General features: G+C 38.1%; 1 protein-coding gene across 1 annotated transcript in view; it reads left to right on the top strand.

The window, feature by feature from the left end:
* Window positions 1-20,778: 20,778 nt before the first annotated feature.
* runx2b (RUNX family transcription factor 2b) overlaps window positions 20,779-24,861 on the top strand; it is a 122,463-nt gene continuing 118,380 nt past the window's right edge. The window contains exon 1 of the mRNA XM_039599513.1: window positions 20,779-20,909. The gene's annotated coding sequence lies outside the window, so the exon portion shown is untranslated. The remainder of the gene's footprint in view (window positions 20,910-24,861) is intronic.

The raw sequence follows: 24,861 nt of genomic DNA, 5'->3' as shown, positions 1-24,861 counted from the left end.
ACTCAGGAGTAAGGTTAGCTACATAACCCCCTCCAAAAGCACAGATTAGTTGGTCAACAGTTTATTGCTTGACTCTGCTCATCACCTGACACAACCCTGCACCAGTCGATCATCTGAGCCACAGAACGTGAATTCATCTGCACAAAGACTGACTCTGAGGAGACATTGAGTGGTTTACTGTGCTATAAATAAGCAACAAGTTTAACCACAAAAAAATAAAAATAAATCAATGAACCACTCTCCATCTGTGTTGGCATGCTGTGTAACTTTGCAGTAATGCAAAAATATTCCTGCTATGATCAAGGCTTTACTGAAAACATGAGACATTTAAAATAGGAGGTCTAAGTGGAAATGAAATGCTCATTTTAATGTAAACAGCAACAGGATTGCTTACTAAAAATGTATTATCTGACAATTTATAATTGAGTGGAATTGTTAATAAAAAGTGTTGACTTTTTTGGGGGGGGGGGCTGCCTTCAGACTGCATGCCGTCATCCACTGCGGCAGACAGTTAACATTTGTCTCACAGGTCATATGGTGCTACACAAATAAAAGTGTTGTTCTCAGAAAAACTCAGATGTGTGAAACCTCAGACTGGTGACTGATCGATAACACTGTGTGCTCTGTCAAGCAAAAACGGCAGATCACTGGAAAGCTTTTATTTTTACACGATGTCTGACTCCAGATTCACCAGTGTAATCTCCCACAAGCAGTATCTATGCTGTCCTATATATGCACCTAAATCTAAAAATATTTAGACATCAGAACCTTTTACTTAAGTTTTACAATTTAATCAGTGGTAATGCTTCTAAGCAAATCTCTTAATTTTTGGCAGGGTTTAAGGGTGAATGGTTAGAGTTAGGTCACCCAATTCATACCACTCATGAATACATGCATGAGTGGTATGGTAATTCACACCATGGAGCCCTACTCCAAAAAACTGTCATAGATTTAACTCTGTCTGTGTAGCTGGATTTAAGAAACTCTTTAAAGTTGCTGTTAAAAAATCAATTGCTGAGTGGATTATCCCTGTGGGAAATGAGGATTTTTTAGATTCAAATACACAGAAAAAGCAACTGTATTTTTTCTTTGATAGAAACACCCCGTCAAACATCAGCAAGTTAACAGCACCTCAGATTAGAGCCATACAGAGTTCCAGTAGCAAACACATCTCTACATCAACTGTTCAGAGGAGACTGTGTGAATCAGGCCTTTATGGTCAAATAGCTGCTAAGAAACCACGACTAAGGAAAAGCAACAAGCATAAGATTTGTTTGGGCCAAGAAACAGAAGTTATGGACATTAGACCAGTGGAAATCTGTGCTTTGGTCTGATCAGTCCAAATTTGAGATCTTTGGTTCCACCTGCTGTGTCTTTGTGTGATGCAGAAAACATAACTGGATGGTCTCTACATGCGTGCTTCCCACCATGAAGCATGGAGGAGGAGGTGTGATGGTGTGGGGGGCTTTGCAGGTGACGTTGTTGGGGATTTATTCTAAATTGAAGGCACACTGAACCAGCATGGCTACCACAGCATCCTGCAGCAACATGCCATCCCATCCAGTTTGTGTTTAGTTGGACCATCATTTATTTTTCAACAGCACAATGGCCCCAAACACACCTCCAGGCTGTGTAAGGAGAGTGATGGAGGGCTGCACCAGATGGCCTGGCCTCCAGTCACCTGACCTCAACCCAGTCAAAATGGTTTGGGATGAAATGGACCGCAGAGTGAAGGCAAAAGAGCATCTCTGGGAACTCCTTCAAGACTGTTGGAAAAACATTTCAGGTGATGACCTCACGAAGTTCATCGAGAGAATGCCAAGTGTGTGGAAAGCAAAGGGTGGCTATTTGGAAGAATCTAAAATATAAAAGATGTTTTGAGTTATTTCACACTTTTTTCTTTACTACATAATTCCATATGTGTTCAGTGAGAATCTACAATGTAAATAATCATGAAAATAAAAAAAAAAACATTAGCTTATTGAGTAGTTCATATGGTAAGTTTCATCAAGATTGAACCAGTCGTCTACAGCATCAAATACAGTATTTCAAAGTGGATGTGATGTGATTCAATGAAACACCTTCATTTAGTGGCTGCTGATGACCTCAGGTAGGATTAGACTTAGATTTTAAATCTTCCCTGATCATCATGTGCAGACAATATGTATTCTACAGAATAAGAACAATGAGTGGATTTTCTGCAGCTTAAATTCTTCTATTTGTTTATTCTGAGATGTGAACTTTCAAAGCACTTTTGCTCTGACCAAAATTGCTGTGACCACCCTCCAATACAAAGAACAGTTGCTGCTGTATTTGTCTGACGTCAGTCTCTGTGGGGTTTACCCCTCCCTTAGGCTTAGTGACTTGATGTTTCTTACATGCCTGGCTAACTTCAGATCCTGTAAAGCTCAAAGTAATATGTGGAAGCTGGCTGCTTGGGAGATATTGCAGCTACGTGAACATGGATGATCTGCTGTAAATCAAGCAACAAGCAACACATTATACAGCTGCTTTATATACTTGTACCATTTCACACTTGAGGGTTTTGCCCATCATAATTACCTCCTTTTATTTTCATAACACCAAAGTAAGACACGGAATATGAAACGTAAACAGGTGGTCAGAGATAAGCTAAGTATTTATTTGTTTGTTGGTTTTTTGTTCAATCATGTAAACAATATACAGAAACCCATGTAGAAAAAAAGAAATATGATCAGATTAATAATATAAGAACTAAAGCACAATATCAACATCGCTCCACTTATTGCACTTATTTAATTCCCCTTCTCCATAAGTCATAAGCTTTGTTATTGACACAAACAATCAATAACAATAAACATATTTTTAATTACACAGAAAATATATAAATGTATTTATATATGCGTGTAAAATAAAAATATTATCAGATTTTCTTGTTTTAATTGCTGCATAACTTTACATTCAAACATTAAAATCAAGCATCACCAGTTTTTGATGTTAACTGCAAAAACAGAACAAGCACCAGGCAACATCACACTGAACAGAGACATTCACTGAATTTCAAACATCTTCCTCTCTGTACAGTATCTTGTACAGTACCCCAAAAAACTCTTTAAATTGTAACTATGTGACTTCCTTCTCTTAGGAAACAGAAACAAATGAAAATGAAACTGACTGTAGGTGGATGGTTGTTATCTCTCCGTGTTAGTCCTGTGATAGACTGGTGATCATCTCTTACCCTATGATAGCATGGACAGGCATCTGTCCCCAGCAATGACCCTGAATTACATGGATACATGGATGACTTAATATAGTTTGTGCGCCAGTATTTATCATGTGGTGTATTTTCATGCATATTTGAAAAGCTGATTCTAATCAGCTTACTATAAAATTTCCAGCAACTTTTGCTCAAGCACTAATAATCAATGCATGTGACTCGTTGTTAGTCATGATAGAATCTTCCCTCATGGTACAAAACAAAAGTGACGTTGGAAGAGGACCTGAACAGTTAACTTTCCAGGAAGTTCTGCCAGTATTAACTCAAATGTATTCGTACTTCAGCTCTTTGCATCAGACAATGACTGATTAAAGTACACCATCATTTACACAACTGCACAATTGCAGAAATATATCCTGATAGCAGCTCAACATGTTTACAATGCCATGAAGGTATATCTACTGTAGCTCATATGTTTTGGCACTGTCCATTTTTAAATAGTTTTTTTTTTTTTGAACTGTTTGAAAACAAATTTTTAATTTGAGGTCACACTTATGTAGAAAAACAATAGTATATTTCTGGAATTCCCTCTTTAGAGACACAATTTCTGCAGCTCAGTCAAAGGCAAAGTGTTCGTTGATGGCCTGACTTTTGTCCTACGTTAGAAATCAGAAACCTCCATCTTTTAATAACCGCTGTAAGGAAAGGGTCTCTATGCAGTTAGAAAATAGAGTTAACTCTCTGGAAGAATTCAGAGGGACCTGGTTGCCTTTCACTGAAAATTTTAAAAAACCTGAGTCCATTTTAAAATGACTTTCCAGTGTTGTGTTATACCCACGAGCTGACACTGAATAAAGGAGAAAGCTCCTCTTTATATGTGTTTTTGAAATCTGAGGTGGGTGTGGATAATATATCTTTATGTTTGTAATTTAAAAAATATCAATGAAGTATGTTTTTCAAAGAAATGTAGATACATATAAGCTACTGGTTAGACAAAAATCAAACTATGAAGAAGGGACCTGATTAGTATAATTGCATAAAAAGTAACAGACTGAATCTTGATTTTTTTTTTCCTTTTGTATCATCAGAAAAACAACAGAACATTATGATGTAGACGAATTGGCAAATGCTGATCAAAATATAATTACAAAATTACTGCTAATGTACTTTCATTACAGCGGGTGATTGTTTTTATGTTTATGCAACATACAAACAACGTTGTGCTGGTTTCTGTGCATATTTAGAATGTCCTTTTAAATAAAGCTTTGTTTGTTTAGTGATGTAATTTGCTTTTCTCTGTCAGCATAACCTTGGTACAACACAACTGATCTGAATCAGTGGAATCTTTTAAAAATTTCTTTTGTTATGGAAATGTAACAGTATATTAGTGCATATTTTTCTGTTAACGTAACCTTGGTAATTTGCATTTTAATTACTTTAACTGACAATAACAATTGCTGCTCTTGTTGTCATACAGTGCTGTGGCCCTCATTTATTTAAATGTTGCTAGAAAAATTGGAACTATATGCAGATTTTCATTAAAATGTGCAAACATGCATGGAGATTCAGATACAGAGAGAAAAAGATTGCAAACAGAATGTGCATTTGGTATGACCACCTTTATTCTTCAACACAGCCTGAACTCTCTGAGCCAGCTTTCTTCTCATTTGTTTAAGTAGTCTTCAGGAACAGTTCTTCGGGCTTCTTGGAGGACGTCAAAGCTCTTCTTTGGATGTTTCCTGCCTTTTGTTCTGTTCTCTGTCAGGATAATCCCACACTGCTTCAGTAATATTAAGATTCAAGCTCTGGGGAGGCCAATCCATGACTGCTAGTGTTCAAATGTGTGTTTTAATACCTACTGTGCTTTAGTGCATTGGCAATGTGTTTGGGAACATTGACATATTGAACATTGAAGCCACTGGAAATAAGACACTTCTAGTCTGCCTTTCAGATACACTTTATCTTCTGTAGTTTTTAGGCCTACCACTTCTTCTTTTGTACTGAACTGAGCAAAGCTCTCAATCTACGGTCGATCTATCCCTACGCTCACCTGTGGTCATGAGCTTTGGATAGTGACTGAAAGATCAAGATCATGGAAACAAGCGGGGGAAATAAATTTTTTCTGAAGGGTAGCTAGGGTAAGGAGTTCAGCCATAGTAGAGCCGCTGCTCCTCCACAACGAAAGGAGTCAGTTGAGGTGGTCGGTGCATCTGACTAGAATACCTCCTGGGCGCCTCCTGGGTGAGGTGTTTTGGGCATATCCCTCCGGGAGCAGACCCAGGACACACTGGAGAGATTATATCTGGGGACCCCTTGGTGTTCACCCAGACAAACTGAAGGAGATAGCCGGGGAGAGGGAGGTCTGGGCTTCTCTGCCTAGGCTGCTGCCCCAGGGACCTGGCCCCGGATAAGCGGAAGAAGATGGATGGATGGATGTGGACTGGATGAGAATGAGTAAAAATGAGCCAATGTCCAAAGGAAAACTCAAAAAAACTCACAGGAAGTCAAGACCGCTTAAAAAAATTACAAGAAAGTCTGTGTTTGGCTTATGATGACGTGCCTCTCGCCTCTCTTCCTAGAGGCAAAGTAGACCCCCTGCGACTCCAGGAAAGTTGGTAAAAGTTCATGCTAATCATATAACATGGTCTGCTTCAGGAGATGTTCCTATGTTCAGAATTTCATGTTTTGTTTTATTTTTGTTTCTATGAGATTCAGGCTTTATATCTCGTCACAGAATAGTGCATTTTTCTTTCTAGCACATTCAGAGATAGTGCTGGGAACTTGTTGACCAATCACAGTTCAGTACAGGTTTTAGGTGTTCTGCTTTTCACTTCTGAACACTGTTCAGTTTGTGTTCATCTGCATATATTACAAAAATGATCTTCTTGTCTTCTCTGTTATCGAATTTCTAACATGATCCAATCGTGACATGAGTTTCCAGCTCACAGTCAGGCCTTTCCATTTTATTTCTTTCACTAGCAACAGTCAACCATTATGATAACCAACTGTGTTGGCCTCAGATGCTTTCCCCAGGGGGGCTTTACTCCAAAACATTCTCTTAAAAGATAATTTTAACTTTAATTAGTTGATGATTAAAATCTCCTGTAGGGGTATAAACTTGAAAGCTCACTCACAGTAATTGTGACAGATTTTATCCCTGATACCTGCAGGGTCTAATAAAGCTAAATCTAGCATCACCCAACAGCAACATTTCAGGGTTGATCATGGAGTCACACTTTCCGTAAGACAAGGTAACTGGGGAGCTAATGTGATATGCCTTTGCTGGCTGGTGCATGTAAATTTAGGCAGCATTTTAGATTTTTCAAATTTAGATGTGTAAGTCGTGCCTCGTCATTTTCTGGGAACATTTATAACCTAAAAGCAGCTAAATAAAATCCAAGTGTACCAGAATGTTAAAAAAATGCTACTAGAAAAAAAGGACACAAGTTCATGGTTGAGTTATTTCATGAGTGACAGAGTAATGCACAACTCTCTGGGCAGGAAGCAATATGAGACGCAGTCACAGTAAACTGTGGAAATAACACTTGCAGGATCAGGAAAGTCAGGATTGCTTGTCAGCTTGTTTGGAAGCTGTTGATATATTAACATTTGGTTTATTGGAGACTGAGAAAATTATACAGTGTGCTGAAGGATTGTTACAGAATAATCAGTAAATACCAAAAGGTCAAACCCTTTACAGGGAATAATAAGAGGCATGTGTGGGGAAATTAATTCTAGAGTCTTTGGCCAAAACACGGACCTCTGATTCAGTTTATTACATTACATGATGATGGTTGCCCTTGAAAATACATATTAACTTTAATTTAATTAAAATAAATTGAAAAATGTAATTTCAAATGTAGTTTAAGATTGCTGAAGTCATCCTCCACACTTACCCATGAATGATAGCTTTATTTATTTTTGTGACCATTTATTCATATTTTTATAATTATTTTAGCGGCATTAATGGACTACATAATTTGGTTAAACAGACTCCTGCACAATAAAAATAATTAATGACGCTTATGCAATGAAAAAAAAGAAAACGGAAAAAGAAAATTCTTTCTATAAAAGCACTTTTGAATAGTAAAGTTGTTTTCAGCACCTCCCTTATTCTCTAAGGCCCTTCCACATTAAAAATCCTAACGTGGAATATTATAAACTTAACATCAGATCATCTTCCTGATGTAACCCTCCCATTTATTGACTTACTGTATGACCCCAGATATTATGGTTTTTTGTATCTGGTCCTTTTTAAGCTGGGGATATTTTGCGTATAAAGTAAATAAGCTAGCTAATTGTGCAATAAAATATACATGAGTACATTATTTTACAAATTAATTATTAATGTTTTTTGTTTAGTTAGAAGTTAATGAAATGATTCATTATTTGATATTTTAATGGACAACAAAAAGAGTAATTATATACTATACTATAATTATCTAGAATAATTATTTCTAAATGAACTATTAATCTTATTAAGAAGTTCAAATGGAAAAAAGGATTTACATAAAAACAATATTTTACACTCAGTAAAAACCTTTTTTTTTGTCAAAATGAAAGAACAAATATTCAAAATGTTTTCAAAAATGCAATTTAAAAAGAAAAACGTAAGTAAATAAAACTAAATAAATTCAAAAATTGAAGTTAAAATATAAAAGATTCCATACGGTTCCTTTTCAGATCCGTTTATTTTTCTTATTAGCTATTGGATTGGCTAAGGCCACCAGTCATCTTGGCCTTAATGATAACTTCAGGACCTTGGTCCTATATAAGGATTATTGCTGTTAAATTCACACAGTTTGTAGTGTTATCTTTCATCACCAGCAGTGCTGTATATTTAAAATTACCTTCATGGCTTCAATGTATATGTTCTATTTTATTCTTCTATATTTTTTTTTATAACATACACCCCCCTATTCCTCCTACTCTTCTCTTTTCTCTTTTCTTTTTTCCTGAAGCATCCTATAGTTATGCTGCTGCTGCTTAGGTTCAAACTGCTAGAGGACTCTTCTTGACAAACTGCACTTTTTCTTCAGTCTTGTATTTACTCTCCCATTGTGTTATACAGGGTGGGCCATTTATATGGATACACCGTAATAAAATGGGAATGGTTGGTGATATTAAAGTCCTGTTTGTGGCACATTAGTATATGTGAGGGGGCAAACTCCTCAAGATGGGTGGTGACCATGGTGGCCATTTAGAAGTCGGCCATCTTGGATACAACTTTTGTTTTTTCAATAGGAAGAGGGCCATGTGACACATCAAACTTATTGGTAATGTCACAAGAAAAACAATGGTGTGCTTGGTTTCAACGTAACTTTATTCTTTCATGAGTTATTTAGAAGTTTCTCTTTGTTCACAGCCATTGACATGTCGAAGAGGTTAACACATGAGGAGTGGATCGAAATCGTGTTGATATCTGGTGAATGCAGTAACTGGGTCATTGCAGCAGATTTCAATGCAAGACACCCTACGAGACCACCCATCTCCCATGCTACAGTTAGCAAACTGCTTGCTAAGTTTCGTGAAACTGGTTCAGTGTTGGATTTGCCAAAATGTGGACGCAAGAAAACTGTCACTAATGAAGAAACATCAGTGGCTGTCCTAGCTTCATTCAGCAAGAGCCCACAGCGTAGCACTTTCGCCGCATGTCACTGGAGAGTGGCATTAGTCGAACATCCCTTCGGGCGGATATTAGCTACTCACAAATGGCACCCTTACAAACTCCAGCTACTGCAGCATCTCAACGAGGATGACCCAGATCGAGCACAGAATTTACAGAATGGGCAAAACAAAAATTGGAACAGGACCCTCAGTTCACGCAGAAGATTTTGTTCAGTGATGAGGCAAACTTTTATGTGAATGGTGAAGTTAACAAACAAAACCACCGCTATTGGTCTGACACTAACCCACATTGGATGGCTCCCTCCAAGACTGTTGGAACAACAAAAGTGATGGTTTGGTGTGGTATATGGGGTACAACGATAGTGGGTCCATTCTTCATCAATGGAAACCTCAAGGCCACTGGATATTTGAAATTGCTACATGATGATGTGTTTCCCTCTTTATGCACTGAAGCTGGCACGTTCCCTGAGTTTTTCCAGCAAGATGGTGCACCACCACATTATGGGTGCCAGGTCCGAGCATTCCTAGATGAACAGTTTCCTGGAAAGTGGATTGGTCGTCGTGGGCCAGTTGAATGGCCCCCAAGGTCTCCTGATCTGACCCCTTAGACTTTTATCTTTGGGGTCATCTGAAGGCAATTGTCTATGGTGTGAAGATACGAGATGTGCAGCACCTGAAACTACGGATACTGGATGCCTGTGCTGGCATTTCTCCTGCGGTGTTGCTATCAGTGTGTGAAGAGTGGGAGAAGAGGGTTGCATTGACAATCCAACACAATGGGCAGCACATTGAACACATTTTATAAGTGGTCAGAAACTTGTAAATAACTCATGAAAGAATAAAGTTACGTTGAAACCAAGCACACCATTGTTTTTCTTGTGACATTACCAATAAGTTTGATGTGTCACATGGCCCTCTTCCTATTGAAAAAACAAAAGTTGTATCCAAGATAGCCGACTTCTAAATGGCCACCATGGTCACCACCCATCTTGAGGAGTTTGCCCCCTCACATATACTAATGTGCCACAAACAGGACTTTAATATCACCAACCATTCCCATGTTATTACAGTGTATCCATATAAATGGCCCACCCTGTATATCACTACTGCATGTCATTCACTAACCTTTGCTGTCTGTCTCTCATAATGCACATTTTGTCCTGTCTTGTCCCAAAAACTTAAATCATGTAATCCAACTCAATAGCCAGCACAATAAAATACAGTGAAATCAACTAAAAATTGAACTAAGAATTGTCTCTTTAGTTTCTTTTTTTGATAGTTTCTTGCAGAATAACACATGTACTTTTGCACAGGCAAACAAGGACACTGTAGTTTGTCGCCATCAGAATCGTTGCTCTGTGTGTAATGCCATGTTGACATATCATGTTTCTTCCTCATTGTCTTGAAAGTTGAATGTAACATAGTTTATGAATGCCTCGGAGTAGGAGAATCTTCAGTGATGTGAAGCAAAACAAAAAGGAAAACTTGAAGCAAAGATACCACAAATGTAAAGGCGTTTGTTTCTATGCATGTCTCCTCCTGATGTGCTGAAGTGTCCTTCACCATGATATTCAAACACACATATATACACATGTATCTACAAAGGAGCAAATATGTCTCATAGCTAAGAATTTCTTTCATCAGTTGGTTCAGTCATAGTCTCCTCAAAGCTGAACAACTCTTTTCTCTAATAAAATATAAGTACAGGCATGAGTCCTGAGAATAGTATACCATCACTTACTTTGAAACTGCATTAAGAAGAAACTCTTTCATAGTCAGCAGGAACCACTTTCAGTGTTCTTTTTCTTTTACATCAAGCTTTAAAAGTTAATATGTCCTCTAATGTTTGGTTTAGTTCAGGAAAGATGCGAGTAATGTTGGGAAGGCAACTATAGGACAAGAAAAAGGAAAATGATGGTAAGGGTTAATTGAAAACATTACTGACTGCTGGTAGGAGAGACAATGTGACCACAGTCAGTTTGACATTAAAATCAGACTAAATGTGGATGTGTTTAGTCACAAGTTGTTTGTCAGTGAACATTCTTGTTGTTAAAGTCTGGTTAAATTTTGTGCAGAGGGCTTTCAAAACTGGACCATGTCTAAACTTTAGACATTGCCCTGTTCTTTTATTCTGCTGTCTGTAGAGTTTAAATCAATATTTTTTTTTTAATTACAGAGATCAGCCTCACCAAAGCCCCACACTTTCTTCCTTGGTGTTATGATAAACTAAATCAGCTGCTCCTATTAAAAAGGCAACCAAACAAATAAGCCAAAAACAAAACAACCCAGATAAGCAGAAGTAGATGGATGGATGGAAAAAAACAAAACAAAAAATCACTCAAGATGTCCAACCTTGTTTTTGGATGACCTCATGAAGATTAAATTGGCTCCAATGGAGCTGGTGAAGTCGGGAAATCCACGTCTTTAAAGACTGTATCTGGATGGTTAACACCTCCACCCAGCTCAAAAAGTCAGCTACTTCCAGAAGCCCTGTGTGGAAAAATTAACCCTAATGCACAGTTAGGACATGGTCCACAGTGCTGTACAACACATTACAGAGCAGTGCTATTTCACATATATATTAACTCTTAAACTCTAAGAAGGGGGACTGCTTTCCTGTCTGGACACTTGCAAATATGTCCAAAACAGAGCAATGCACAGAAGAAAATCAAGTACCAAAGATTTCCGTAGGAATCTGCTTTAGTGGAATATTCATTAGTTCTTTTTTTAAACAGCCAGCGTTTTGTGCTGGTGCATTTTGACATATTTCATACTAAATATTGAAGTTAAATTAGACAGCTGACCAAACAGGAAACTGAAAGGGGATTTCTAAATAAAAAGATTTTATGGACACGATCAAAGCTTAGTTGTAACAAACACAAAGGTTTCTAGGTCTGACTAAAGGTCTCAGCTGTGGGCAAAAAGCTGACAGTCTATAAAATGTAAAAGGTAATTTATTCATACAAAAATCCAAAAATAAAAGATACAACAGTCCGGTGTCCCATTTGAGTACGCAGTACAAACACACACTCCAAGGCCAGAGCCAGCTATGCCACAGGGCCAGTTGCACTCCACACATCGATCACTTTAACAGGAATAGCAATTGTCCTCTAAGACCCACCATCCTGTAAGACGGCCAGTGACCACTCCGGCCTTTACAACTCAACTGCCTTTAGACTGCAGCATATAATAGGCCCTGGCCTGCACAGAGAGACAAAGTAACACAGCAGTGTTTGTAGTGTTGGCTGTAAGTAGACTAGTGTATCAGTGCCATCAATTACACCTGCCTCTAATTAGTCCAACCCCATTACAGCCAGTAGCTCACCGCAAATGTGACACACACAACCACTCCCAAACCAGTGCAACTTCACACAATACTAGAAAAATTTGCATTTCCTGCGAAAATGCTGTGTGGATGCCTTAACGCTGAAGTTGCCTGCTGAAAAAGCTGAAAAAGTTGAAAACTTGCAAAAAGTTATATGGCGATGAAGAAACTGAAAATTCTGCTGAAAACAGGTGAAGAAGCAGAATTTTTTTGCTAAAAAGTGGTGAAAAAAAAATGTTGCCATGAGCAGGATTCAAACCTGGCCCTCCTAGTCTCAAGGCAGCTACTCATCTCACTGAGCCAAAGTCACTCTCAATGAGTCAAACTCATTCTCACAAAGAAGAGGTGGAGAGACGGACAATTCTTTTTTTTTTTTTTTTTTTTTTTTTCTTGTCCATTTGAAGATTGCTCTAAATACTTCAGTATCCGAACATCATTTTCCAGCCGTATTTCTCGAAAACATAAGTAGACAGTTCAGCAGTCAAGGCAACAAGAAATTGGGGAATTTGCCATAATACAAGGACAGGACACAGTTAATCTATTAGAAGACAGTTGGCTTTGTGTAATTTAAAAATGCAGGCTAAAATGCTCTTACCAACCAGCACTATACAGAGCATCATAGAGGAATTTCAGGATCTTCTCAGCTGTGGAATGCACAATGTTCTTGCAATACTGTCTGACAAACTGTCTTCATTTAATATTCCACAAGCAGAAGTGGACAAAATCAATCAAGAACTTTTTTCATTTTTATTTTTTTATTTTTTTATTTCTGCTGAAATGAGCAGAAGCTGCTGAGAATTGTGCTGATAAGAGGAGAAAAGGCTGAAAATTTTGCAGAGAAGAGGTGAATCAGCAGAATTTCTGCTCACAAGTGTTTTTTCTGAAAACAGCTGAGATTTGTGCTAATAAGAGGTGAAAAGGCTGAAAATTTTGCAGATGAGGTGAATAAGCAGAATTTGGGCTGAAAAGAGGTGAAAATTCTGCTGAAAAGAGTTCATTCAGCAGAATTTCTGCTGAAGAGACAGAAAGAAGCAGAACGTTGCGCTGAAAAGAGGTGAATGAGCAGAATTTCTGCTGAATAGAGTTTTTTTCTGAAAACAGCAGAAAAAACTGAAAATTTTGCTGAAAAGGGGTGAAAAAGCTGAAATTTGTGTTGAAAAGAGTTAAAAAAGTATAACTGTTAACTGAAACAAATGTTGCCATAAGCGGGATTTGAACCCGGGCCTCCCAGTCTGAGAACAGCTGCTCATCTCACTGAGCTAAAACAACTCAAACCGGCAAGGAAAAGTAGTGACCCCACTGATAATGTGGCAGAAATGGGCAGAAAATATTGCATAAAAAATTCAATATCTCAAAAAATATAGAAGTTATGAGCACCAAAAGTCATAGCACCCATTAGCAGAAACAGCAGAATTTTCTAAAGTTTGAACTGTGAAAATCGGCTGAAAACTGAGGGAGTAGTCCAAAAAACGTACGGAAGCAACTTGAAGAATAAAGTATAAAGAATAAAGAGAAACAGGAACTCAATAGTGTGTGGATGCCTTTGAGGGCATCCACACAAATATGAAGATTAATTAATACAGGGACATTAGTCCACCATGTTACATAATAGCCACTTTTAACACCTTCCTTTATCCTCTTTTTTAAACTGCACTTTTTATTTATTTATTTATTTTTGCCTGTCTGATAATATATAAAAGTTAATATTTTCAGAATTTTATATGAACACAATTGGTGTAGTATATGCACTAGTGATTATAATATTTATGTTTTGTTGCATTTATTTAATTTCTGGAAGTGTGCATTGTTTGGGGTATAACATTTTAGCTCCCCTTGTGGGGAACAAACACAGTCCGAACTCCTCTTTCTTCAAAAGGCCGTGGCTAACATGATGGAAAATGGTGAGTGTCTTGTACTGTACATTTGTAAAAACATTGTGTTAATATCTACAATTACTCAAACATAATTTGTTTTTAGCATGCTTTATTTTATTTATTTATTGTGACGTTATAAGGTACGCTGCATGCTAGCTTTTTAAAAAACTAATTAGCTAAATGCGTTTCCGCAGTAGTACCTATCAACAGGTAGCTTAGCTCGAAAGTAGGCGATGTCTTGTATATATTTGGATGTTGAAATAAGATAGATGAGGTTATTTGACGTAATTACTTTTTACGTATAATGTTCAATCTTATGCTGCTTGTCAAGAGAATATTGTATATATGTGATCAGCTGCATGAAATGTATCCTTTCATTATTTGTCATTAAGCAGATTTCTACATGACTTTTTACCTAATAACTTTTGACATGAACTCTTCTGTGATAAACAACTTACAGCTTCCTCTTTCTCTTCTGGAACATACAGACTTAGAAAAGGGGAACCTCAGCTCTGAGTTCTGAGAATAACTTTAATAATAATAATAAGTTTGTTTTGATAATTATTTGTCGTTTTCTTCATTACTCACTAATTACAGTTGTGGTCAAAAGTTTACATACACTTGTAAAGAATATAATATAATGGCTCTACTGAGTGTCCCGTTATTTCATTTCATTTCTAAAACTCTGATTTTTCTCTGATAGAGTGATTGGAACAGATACTTCTTTGTCACAAAAAACATTCATGAAATTTGGTTCTTTTATGACTTTATTATGGGTTAACAGAAAAAAGTGATCACATTTGCTGGGTCAAAAATATACATACAGCAACATGAATTAGCAATTTTGGTGACTTAGAAAGTTGTCAGTGAACTGAGCGTCATAGCATGGCCTCTTAACTTCTTGTGAGTGATTATGAGTGACTACAGCTGGTGACTTCTCTTAGGCCAGTTAAATATGGCTCATTGGATACAAACGCCAACAAACGCTACAATGGGAAAGTCAAAGGAGCTCAGCATGGATCTGAAAAAGCAAACTATTGACTTGAACAAGTCAGGAAAGTCACTTGGGGCCATTTCAAAGCAGCTGCATGTCCCAAGAGCAACAGTGCAAAATTGTTTGTAAGTATAAAGTGCATGGCACTGTTTCGTCACTGCCAAGATCAGGAAGAAAACGCAAGCTATCACCTGCTGCTGAGAGAAAATTGGTCAAGAGGGTAAAGAGTCAACCAAGAATCACCAAAAAGCAGATCTGCCAAGAATTAGAAGTTGCTGGAACACATGTGTCATTGTCCACAGTCAAACGTGTTTTGCATCTCCATGGACTGAGAGGCTGCCGTGGAAGAAGGAAGCCCTTGCTCCAAAAGCGGCACCTTAAGGCTCGACTGAAGTTTGCTGCTGAGCACATGGACAAAGATAAGACCTTCTGGAGGAAAGTTCTGTGGTCAGACGAAACAAAAATCGAGCTTTCTGGCCACAATGCCCAGCAATATGTTTGGAGGAGAAAAGGTGAGGCCTTTAACCCCAAGAAAACCATGCCTACAATCAAGCATGGTGGTGGGAGCATTGTGCTGCGGGGCTGTTTTGCTGCCAATGGAACTGGTGCTTTACAGAGAGTAAATGGGATAATGAAGAAGGAGGATTACCTTCACATTCTTCAAAATAACCTAAAATCATCAGCACAAAGGTTGGGTCTTGGGCGCAGTTGGGTGTTCCAACAGGACAATGACCCCAAACACACATCAAAAGTGGTAAAGGAATGGCTAAATCAGGCTAGAATAAGGGTTTTAGGATGGCCTTCCCAAAGTCCTGACTTAAACCCCATTGAAAACATGTGGACAATGCTGAAGAAACAAGTCCATGTCAGAAAGCCATCAAATTTAACTGAACTGCACCAATTCTGTCAAGAGGAGTGGTCAAAGATTCAACCAGAAGTTTGCCAGAAGCTTGTGGATGGCTACCAAAAGCGCCCAATTGAAGTGAAAAAGGCTAAGGGACATGTAACCAAATATTAACACTGCTGTATGTATATTTTTGACCCGGCAGATGTGATCACTTTTTTCTGTTAGCCCATAATAAAGTCATAAAAGAACCAAACTTCATGAATGTTTTTTGTGACAAAGAAGTGTCTGTTCCAATCACTCTCTCAGAGAAAAATCAGAGTTTTAGAAATAACAGGACACTCGGTAGAGCCATTATATTATATTCTTTACAAGTGTATGTAAACTTTTGACCACAACTGTAGTTGTGTGCAAGTGACAACATTTATTGACCAAAACCTGCATTTCCATCTGGTGTTATTAAAGTTAGCTTGCATAACCCTTCTATTTTCTCATTATACTATACACTGTACTAAATGTGTACTTGTACTATGTACCAGTGCTGTAATGGGAGAAGGTAATGCACCACTCAATACAGGCCACAGGCTTTTGATGCAGGGTGTTAGCTCTAAATCAATGCACTTGTGCAAGTGGCTTCAGTCAGTGTGGTTTGTCTTTTACTTGGCATGGGGACCAAGTATGGTTAGGAAGTCACTGAAGGCAAGGCTACAGAAGATCAAAGAACACTGATCAATGGCCATGAGTACCATTCATGGCCATTGAGTCAAGGAGGCCATTTACGTGAAAAGGGAAAGACCATCTCTGGATCGAGGAGGGGGCCTAAGGGTACATCTTTCGCCATCTTACAATGTTGTGATTGCAGCCATTCCCCAACTCTCTGCGAATGGTACTCATGGCCATTGATCAGTGTTCTTTGATCAGTGGGTTTTGGTCAGTGATTGTTGATCAATGGTCATGGGAATTTGCATAATTATGATTAAGGAACTGACCTCACAGCCCATTGTTCCTTCAGTGGGCTGGTTTCAGTCATTATGCAAATGTACTGTTTATAAGGTTTGGGGAAACCTGCAGTCAGCTGAGACTGAAGAAGTCACTTGGATGAGTGACGAAACGTTTCTCCCACAAAACGCTACGTCCAGATGAACAGATTCAGCTTTTGGAGATTTATTTTCCTGGATGATTGAGAATGCATCAAGACGTTTTAACCCATGAATATTACGTTATTCCAACCAAAGTACTTTATGCTTATACAAAGTAATTGATTAACCTAGAATTTCTTTCCATGATTATTTTAAGTTCATTTAAAGTGTTATTCTTTGGAGTTTTCAACAAAGTCTAGAGTCTGGTTAGCATAAAACAGTAATGGATTTATAACAACTTTCACATAGCTGCACTCCATCCATTCATTTTCTTCCGCCCATCCTTATCAGGGTCGTGGGTGGGGGGCTGGACAAACAACATTATGGACAATTTAGGATTATCAATTAAAGTAACCCTACTAACATGTCTTTTGACTGTGGATTTGAACTCAGGACCTTCTTGCTGTGAGGCAACGGTGCTAACCACTGTGCCATACTCCATACTAAAAATTAAAAAAAAAGCAGGGAAAGCTATGATTAGAAAGCTTGATACAAAATGTTATGTTTTTGTCCTTGACAGGTTAAACCACAATAAATAGCAATAGCATACACGTGGCGTGTGTATGCTTTTCTGCCTCTTATGACCCCAGTGGTTTCCCTGTGGTTTAAATTCTGGCGTGATCTTGTGATAGCGCGAGTCCAGGCAGCTAACCACTCTTATACCGCTGGATTGTATCACGTCATCTCAAAAAATGTTAAGTTGTTGAATTTCATGCAGATCGTAAAAGATTGAATTACTTTCACCATAGAAACATTATGTTGTTCAAATTACAAATTAGACTAGACTGTTACATTTGACATTTTACATCACAAATAATGTGTTTTTGTAACATACTGCTAGTAACAAAGTGTAGAAAGATACAATTGGTTCTTTGCTAAGTTGTCTGTTATGTGATCACACAAAACTGGTTCATACCTCGAGTTAGTTGCCTTTTTTAATCCTTGAATGAAAGGAGCCAGCTGAGGTGGTTCGGGCATCTGACAAGGATGCCAACTGGGCGCCTCCTGGGTGAGGTGTTTCGGGCATGTCCCACCGGGAGGAGGCCTCGGGGCAGACCCAGGACATGCTGGAGAGATTATATCTCTCGACTGGCCTGGGAACGTCTTGGTGTTCCCCCCGGATAAGCTGGAGGAGGTGGCTGGGGAGAGGGAGGTCTGGGCTTCTCTGCTTAGGCTGCTGCCCCCGCGACCTGGCCCCGGATAAAGCGGATGAAGATGGTTGGATGGATGATTCACTACTTATCTGAAAATGCTTGGGTACAAGAACTGGACTGAAAATAAGAGAAAAAGCAGCCAATGTCTGCAAAAAATAAAATAAAAATAGAGTAAACTTTGAAAAGTATTGTTTAAAACTGTTGCTTAATAAAGTTGGTGCAGAATGTAAAGAAATGAGGGGACCTGTGCACAGTACTGTACACACAAAACTTGACACTTTTTCCATCAAGGATGTAGATTTGAGCTTGACTGATTTATTAGTTTGTTTGGCGCTCTCAACTGATCAAATTGCTACTGGTCAGACAATCGCTGGTTGTAGTTATGTGGAGATGAGCACTGCATCATTAGTCAGGGTATGCAGTTCAAAAGTCCGTATGTATTCACACAAACTTACATAGACAAAGTTGTTACGACACATGGTTTAGATTTAAAGTTTATTAGTGTAACTGGTCCTTACAAACTCAGTCTAGACTCACCCACGTTGGGTTTATGAAGGTCAGAGTTCATTTTCTCAGTAGATTGTCAAAGGAAAAACTGATTAACTTGCTTCATAAAGGTAGAAAAATTGATATCTCTGTACACATTTTAGTAATTGACAGACGCTTTATTTATTGTCGTTTTGACTGAACATAAAACTGAGATGGAATGAAAATTTTAGCCCGGCAATGGGATAATTGGTTTGGTTAACCCTAGCATCAACCCTGATTGCTATAACCTGCAGAATGTGCCTACTTTGCACCCTCTCCACATTTATCCAAGTGTCTTTGTAACACTTTATGTGTGAAAACTTCACATCCAGTCTTTGATGCTCTCCACAGTTGTGGGTGTACTTGATGTGGGAGTGTACAATTATCACATTGTCCTATATGGTCATACGCAGTGCTTCATTTGGGGTATGAAATACTGCTTTAAGTTTGTAGAACTGTGTGACTACAGAGAAGGATTTATGAAAATCTTGCACATTCAGTCGGTGGGAATTTTTATTTCATCCCCATGGAATAGGGCTTTTTCTATTAATGTGTTAAAAGCAGTTATAGTCTTGTGAATGAACTGGGTTTGTATTATGAGATTAACTTGTATTGTGTTAAAAGGACAACTGAACAAGCCTGTTGAATGAGAGGTGAAATGAATTTACAAACTTGTAGAAATCCAGTTGGCTTCTTTTTTTTTAAGCTCTTAAAAATAAACAAAAGCACATTTTTAAAAAAAAAATTTATTTATTTATTTTTATATTATAGTCTGTAGATTTATTATAATCAGGGGTTAAAGTGGGCTGGGACGGCATTCCAGCAGCTTTAATTAATGAGCAGTTAAATCTGATAAGTAAATTATTGCACATTATTGAAAAATGAGTTAATTATCATGTGTTGGAGCCTTGGATTGCTTCCAGTGACAGAATGGAGATACTTGCTCAGTATTAATTAGATAATGTAATCCTACGGCCAGCTTACACCATCACGGTGCAAATGCAAAGGTTTGGTTGTGGTACTCACCATCTAGCCCAGGGGTGGTCAACTCCATGCCTTGAGAACCGGTGTCCTGCAGGTTTTAGATGTGTCCTTGATCCATCAAAGCTGATTTAAATGGCTTGGGCTACGTTCACACTGCAGGTCTTAATGCTCAATTCCGATTTTTTGATCAAATCCGATTTTTTTGTCTGCTTGTTCACACTACAAATAAAATGTGACAGCAAACGCGCTCTAGTGTGAACGCTCAAAGCGGCCCGCATGCGCAAAAGAAGACGTCACACACAACGCGCTCTGTTTAGACCCAGAGCAAACAATATTGTTTGACTGATGGCCCTTAATATAAAGACTTCGGACTTTACGTTTCCCAATTTTTGCTTTAAATTATTTTGTTATTTACATAATAATGCAAATAACCTAATAATGATCCTTTTTGCTGTTTTAGAGGAGCGGTGCTTCAAAGGATAGTTGCAGATTTCTGTCAGAATCTGCAGAAAATACAGTAAAAATAAAATGTTCACATTTCTCCAACGTGGTCTTCCTAACAGTTTCACCGGATGGCAAGAAGCGCCCGAGAAGACATCGCGAACGCTTCCTGGCCATCCAGTGTAGATGTCAGTGAAACTGTTGGGAAGACAACGTTGGAGAAACGTGAACATTTTATTTGTACTGTATTTTCTGCAGATTCTGACAGAAATCTGCAACTATCCTTTGAAGCACCGCTCCTCTAAAACAGCAAAAAGGATCATTATTAGGTTATTTACATTATTATGTAAATAACAAAATAATTTAAAGCAAAAATTTGGAAACGTAAAGTCCGAAGTCTTTATATTAAGGGCCATCAGTCAAACAATACCGTTTGCTCTGGGTCTAAACAGAGCGCGTTGTGTGTGACGTCTTCTTTTGCGCATGCGGGCCGCTTTGAGCGTTCACACTAGAGCGCGTTTGCTGTCACATTTTATTTGTAGTGTGAACAAGCAGACAAAAAAATCGGATTTGATCAAAAAATCGGAATTGAGCATTAAGACCTGCAGTGTGAACGTAGCCTTTATGACCTCCTCAACATTTCTTGAAGTTCTCCAGATGCCTGGTAATGAACTAATCATTTGATTCAGGTGTGTTGACCCAGGGTGAGATCTAAAACCTGCAGGACACCGACCTTCGAGGCCTGGAGTTGGCCACCCGTGATTTAGCCAGTGATGGAGAAGGGGAGCAAACTCAACCGGGGGTAATGTTTTTGTTTTTTTTAAAAACTTTCAAAGAATCTTAATAAATTTAACAAATAAGAACAGATGTACAAATTAGGCTAGCCGTCTTGTGACAAACAGTTTCTATACAAAATGTGTCTGATAGCTAACTGTTTTCGCAAATGTGCAGTACTGTAGATGCAGAAAGATGTAAGAAGGAGGGAACACTAGAGCAGCGGTCCCCAACCTCTTTTGCGCCACAGACCGTTTTTGTCCGACCGGCCTTTAAGGTGTCGCAAATAAATACAACAAAATAAAACCAGTACCTGTACCAAAAAAGAATATTTATTCATAGCACACGGGAAAATACCCAGGGAAAAAGATAAAAACAATTAAAAAAAAATGATAAAAACTGATTCAAAACCCTGAAAACCATAAATTTAACACCTGAGCCTCAACTCTTGTGGCCTGGTACCAAACGACTCCGGTCTGTGGCCCAGGGGTTGGGGACCGCTGCACTAGACATCAGATTTTGGAGCTATATGGCAAATGGCCTGTATTTGTATAGCGCTTTTACTAGTCCCCAAGGACCCCAAAGCGCTTTACACATCCAGTCATTCACCCATTCACACACACATTCACACACATATATTCATATGTGTGCTTTTGTAAAATCTCTTGCAAAATCCTGTATTATACTGTACTTGTGTTTTTCAAATGGTTGTGTGCGAAAATGCCACGCCGTTTGAACTGGTGAGTTTACAGTATTTTGGTGAGATTTTCAGTGATGGACTATGCTGGATTGGTGCACAGCAGGCTGTGTTGTTCATGGTCAGTGGTAGGACTCAGTTAAAGGTTTCGACCTTTTAATTTATGGTGAAGATTTAATTCACTCACCAAATTCTGCATTTTAAACGTACTTTATGTTGCCAGTGAGTTGAAAATCAGCTATATAACTTATGAAAAATCTGCTTAGCTCTTGTCAGCTAAATCAGCACACGTCAGCTGATCACAGCCGGTACGTTAAGAAAAATCTGTATGTACAGGCTCACAAAACAAGGTGTTACGTGATGTATTTTTTAAGTAATTGTTTTCCCCACGCTACACTGCTAAACCTGATATTAAGGCTTCCTCACCTGTCACATCCCACTTTAATCCCTGATTATAGAAGACAGAGTTATTAGGAGGCTCAGTGCAGTGCAGCTTAATTTTTCCAGCCTTTATTTTGACCGCGTAATACAGAGCAGACACGAAGAGCACAAGACGGAATAAAAAGCAGCGAATTGTCCAGGGTAGACTGAAACTCAGGGGCCTGAAGCCTTTCAGCTTATGTGTTCGTTGCTCAAACATGTGTCTTAATTAATGTGAGTGCTAACACCTGTTTATCTAAATCAAATAGGCTGCTGTTAAAAAACAAACAAACAAAAAAAACAGCAATTAATGCATGTTCACCACACAGAAAGGTGCCACAGATACAGAAAATACAAACAAAAAATATACCCCAATAAATTCAAATAACAAATACAAGTTAGTCACAAAACAGAAATTTCTCACATATTATAAAGGTGTAATGCGTATAAGTTTAAGTTATTCTGCTTTCAGAGACATATTTGTTCCATGTAACACAGATCCAGCTAATCTGTTGCCAATTCATTTATTATAAAGTTACAGTGAAAGACTGATGATGTCACGGTGCCCGGGTCTTGATCCCAGGGTTCTGAGTTGGGATGTTTGAGTTTTCTCTAGTTTTGTAGTTTTTGTATTATGGCTCTGCATTCTGGATTGTTGATGTTTAGCTTTCTGTTGTTTCCTAGTGTTTACATGTCTTGTTTGTTTTCCTTCTCCTTGATGCAAGTATCTCTGCCTTTACTTCTGAGCCTCTGTTCTAGCGATCTTTAGTTTCATCAGTGCTTTGTAGGTTTGTGACTTCCTTTTGGTTTTCAGATGGGATTTATGCTTGTGCTCCTTAGCCTTCTTTTTATGATATTAGTTTTTCTTTCCTTGTGCGGTAGTTCCTCTACCGCTTTAGTTGATGTGTTTCTATTCGGTTCCTCCTTTTTTGTGTTCGTTTGCTTTCTGTCTCTGTGTCAAGTTCTTATGTTTGAGTCCTGGTCTCAGCTTGAGTTATTTACAGTTTTATTTTGATAGTCTTTTATTTAGTTCTACTTCCCTTGTCTCACCATCTGTGATTAGTTTCAGCTGTCCTCTCACTGTCTTAATAATAATAATAATGGATTGCATTTATATAGCGCTTTTCGAGACCCTCAAAGCACTTTACAATTCCACTATTCACTCACTCTCACATTCACACACTGGTGGAGGCAAGCTACAGTTGTAGCCACAGCTGCCCTGGGGCAGACTGACGGAAGCGAGACTGCCATATCGTGCCATCGGCCCCTCTGGCCATCACCAGTCTTGTCCTCTGTTAAATACTCTCTCATGGTTGTGTTTTCTTGTTCTGGAAGAGTCCTATGTTTTCCTGTCCTGCTACTTGTTGTGTTTTGTGAAAGAACCCATCATTAAAGTTACTTTTTTTAGTTTTCTTCTACATTCTGCATTCGGGACCACATCCTGTCTGCCACACTGCTGTCCTTCACAGATGATAAGTTATATGTTAACAATTTAAAGAAAAGGAATTCAGGGTGTTTCATGTAGTGTTTCTGAATGTGACAAATGGGTAAATGTAGCATTTGTAGCATTTGGCTTTTGTACCATTGCACTGTGTCTTAGCATGCTTATACTCTAAACTAAATTATGTCAAGCACTGCTTGACTAAGTGCTGCCTCACAGAGCTCCTTTTCTCCACAAATAATGGAAATGATGACATAATAGAACCTTTTCTTGATAAAGTAGGAGCACATTTAGATAGTTACTCTGTGTCGGCTCTTAATAGCTTGCAAATGATCCTGGACAATAATAAGCCCATTACTATTATGGCGGTGAAGAAAGAAAGGAAGTTTTCATTAGCACAGAGAACCACATAATGTCAAGATTTTTTTTTTATTTTATAGCTCCTTTGTCACCACCAATGTTTGACTCATATTATTATTATCTACATGTACTACAAGATGTCATAATTACGCTGAGTGGTATAAGAGTGTCAGATGTATACTGAATATCAATATTTTTCATATCTAAATGCTAATTACTTGATACTTGAAGCAGGCTTATAGGATTACTTAGTCATACTGAACCCCGGTGTCTCAGAGTTCTGCTTGTATCTGCCTTGTTATCTCCAGGTTCATACTGGTTTTCAGTAGTAATTTGATTAACTATGTAAAGCTTTTGTATAAACAATTTGTTATATCAATCATGTATTGATTTCTTTTTATGTTGAATAAGGAATCTGTGGGATTAATGTTGCAGCCCTGTGTGTTCAAACTGTGTACCAGGTTATGTGTCCAGATATGTGGGTTATATAAAACAGAAATTACAATGAGTTTAGTTTGTAATTTCTGCTGTGGAAAGTTTGAGAATTATATTTAATTTAATTTAATCTCATTAATTTAATTTAATTTAATTCAGTTTATATTGAATTATCCCAAGTGTGAGGACTGTGCAGTTGCTATAGTATATTACATGAAGACAGGCAGTCATTATCACAAGCCGAGACAAAATTCAAACAAAGTTTTCCACCCACATCGTTCACACAGATGTAGTGAAAAAGACAGCTCTGCTCACACCAGTCGGCCTATAGCTGCCCCTAAAGAGTAGAAACAAAGTGCAGTGTGTTACTTTGGGCATCTGTGATTGGAGGACAAACACAGTATTAATTAACTGTACTTCAGTTTTAAGGTGCACAGAATTAACATTATACGGTAGTTTTGTTCTGTTAAAAATACTCACTGACTACTAAGAGATTGGCCTTAGCTCACTGCTATTCCATACTGAATGATCAATATCAGTTACTATGACAACACTGCGTAAAAATAATAAATCAGTTTCTCTGTGTAATAGAAATGGAAAGATCATTCTTAATAGCCAGAGCCCCCT

The sequence above is a fragment of the Oreochromis aureus genome, linkage group 15 (genome assembly GCF_013358895.1).
Source record: "Oreochromis aureus strain Israel breed Guangdong linkage group 15, ZZ_aureus, whole genome shotgun sequence".
In the NCBI taxonomy this organism is placed as follows: domain Eukaryota; kingdom Metazoa; phylum Chordata; class Actinopteri; order Cichliformes; family Cichlidae; genus Oreochromis; species Oreochromis aureus.
The sequence above is the reverse complement of the archived record's forward strand: the minus strand, read 5'-3'. Positions and strand labels throughout refer to the sequence as shown.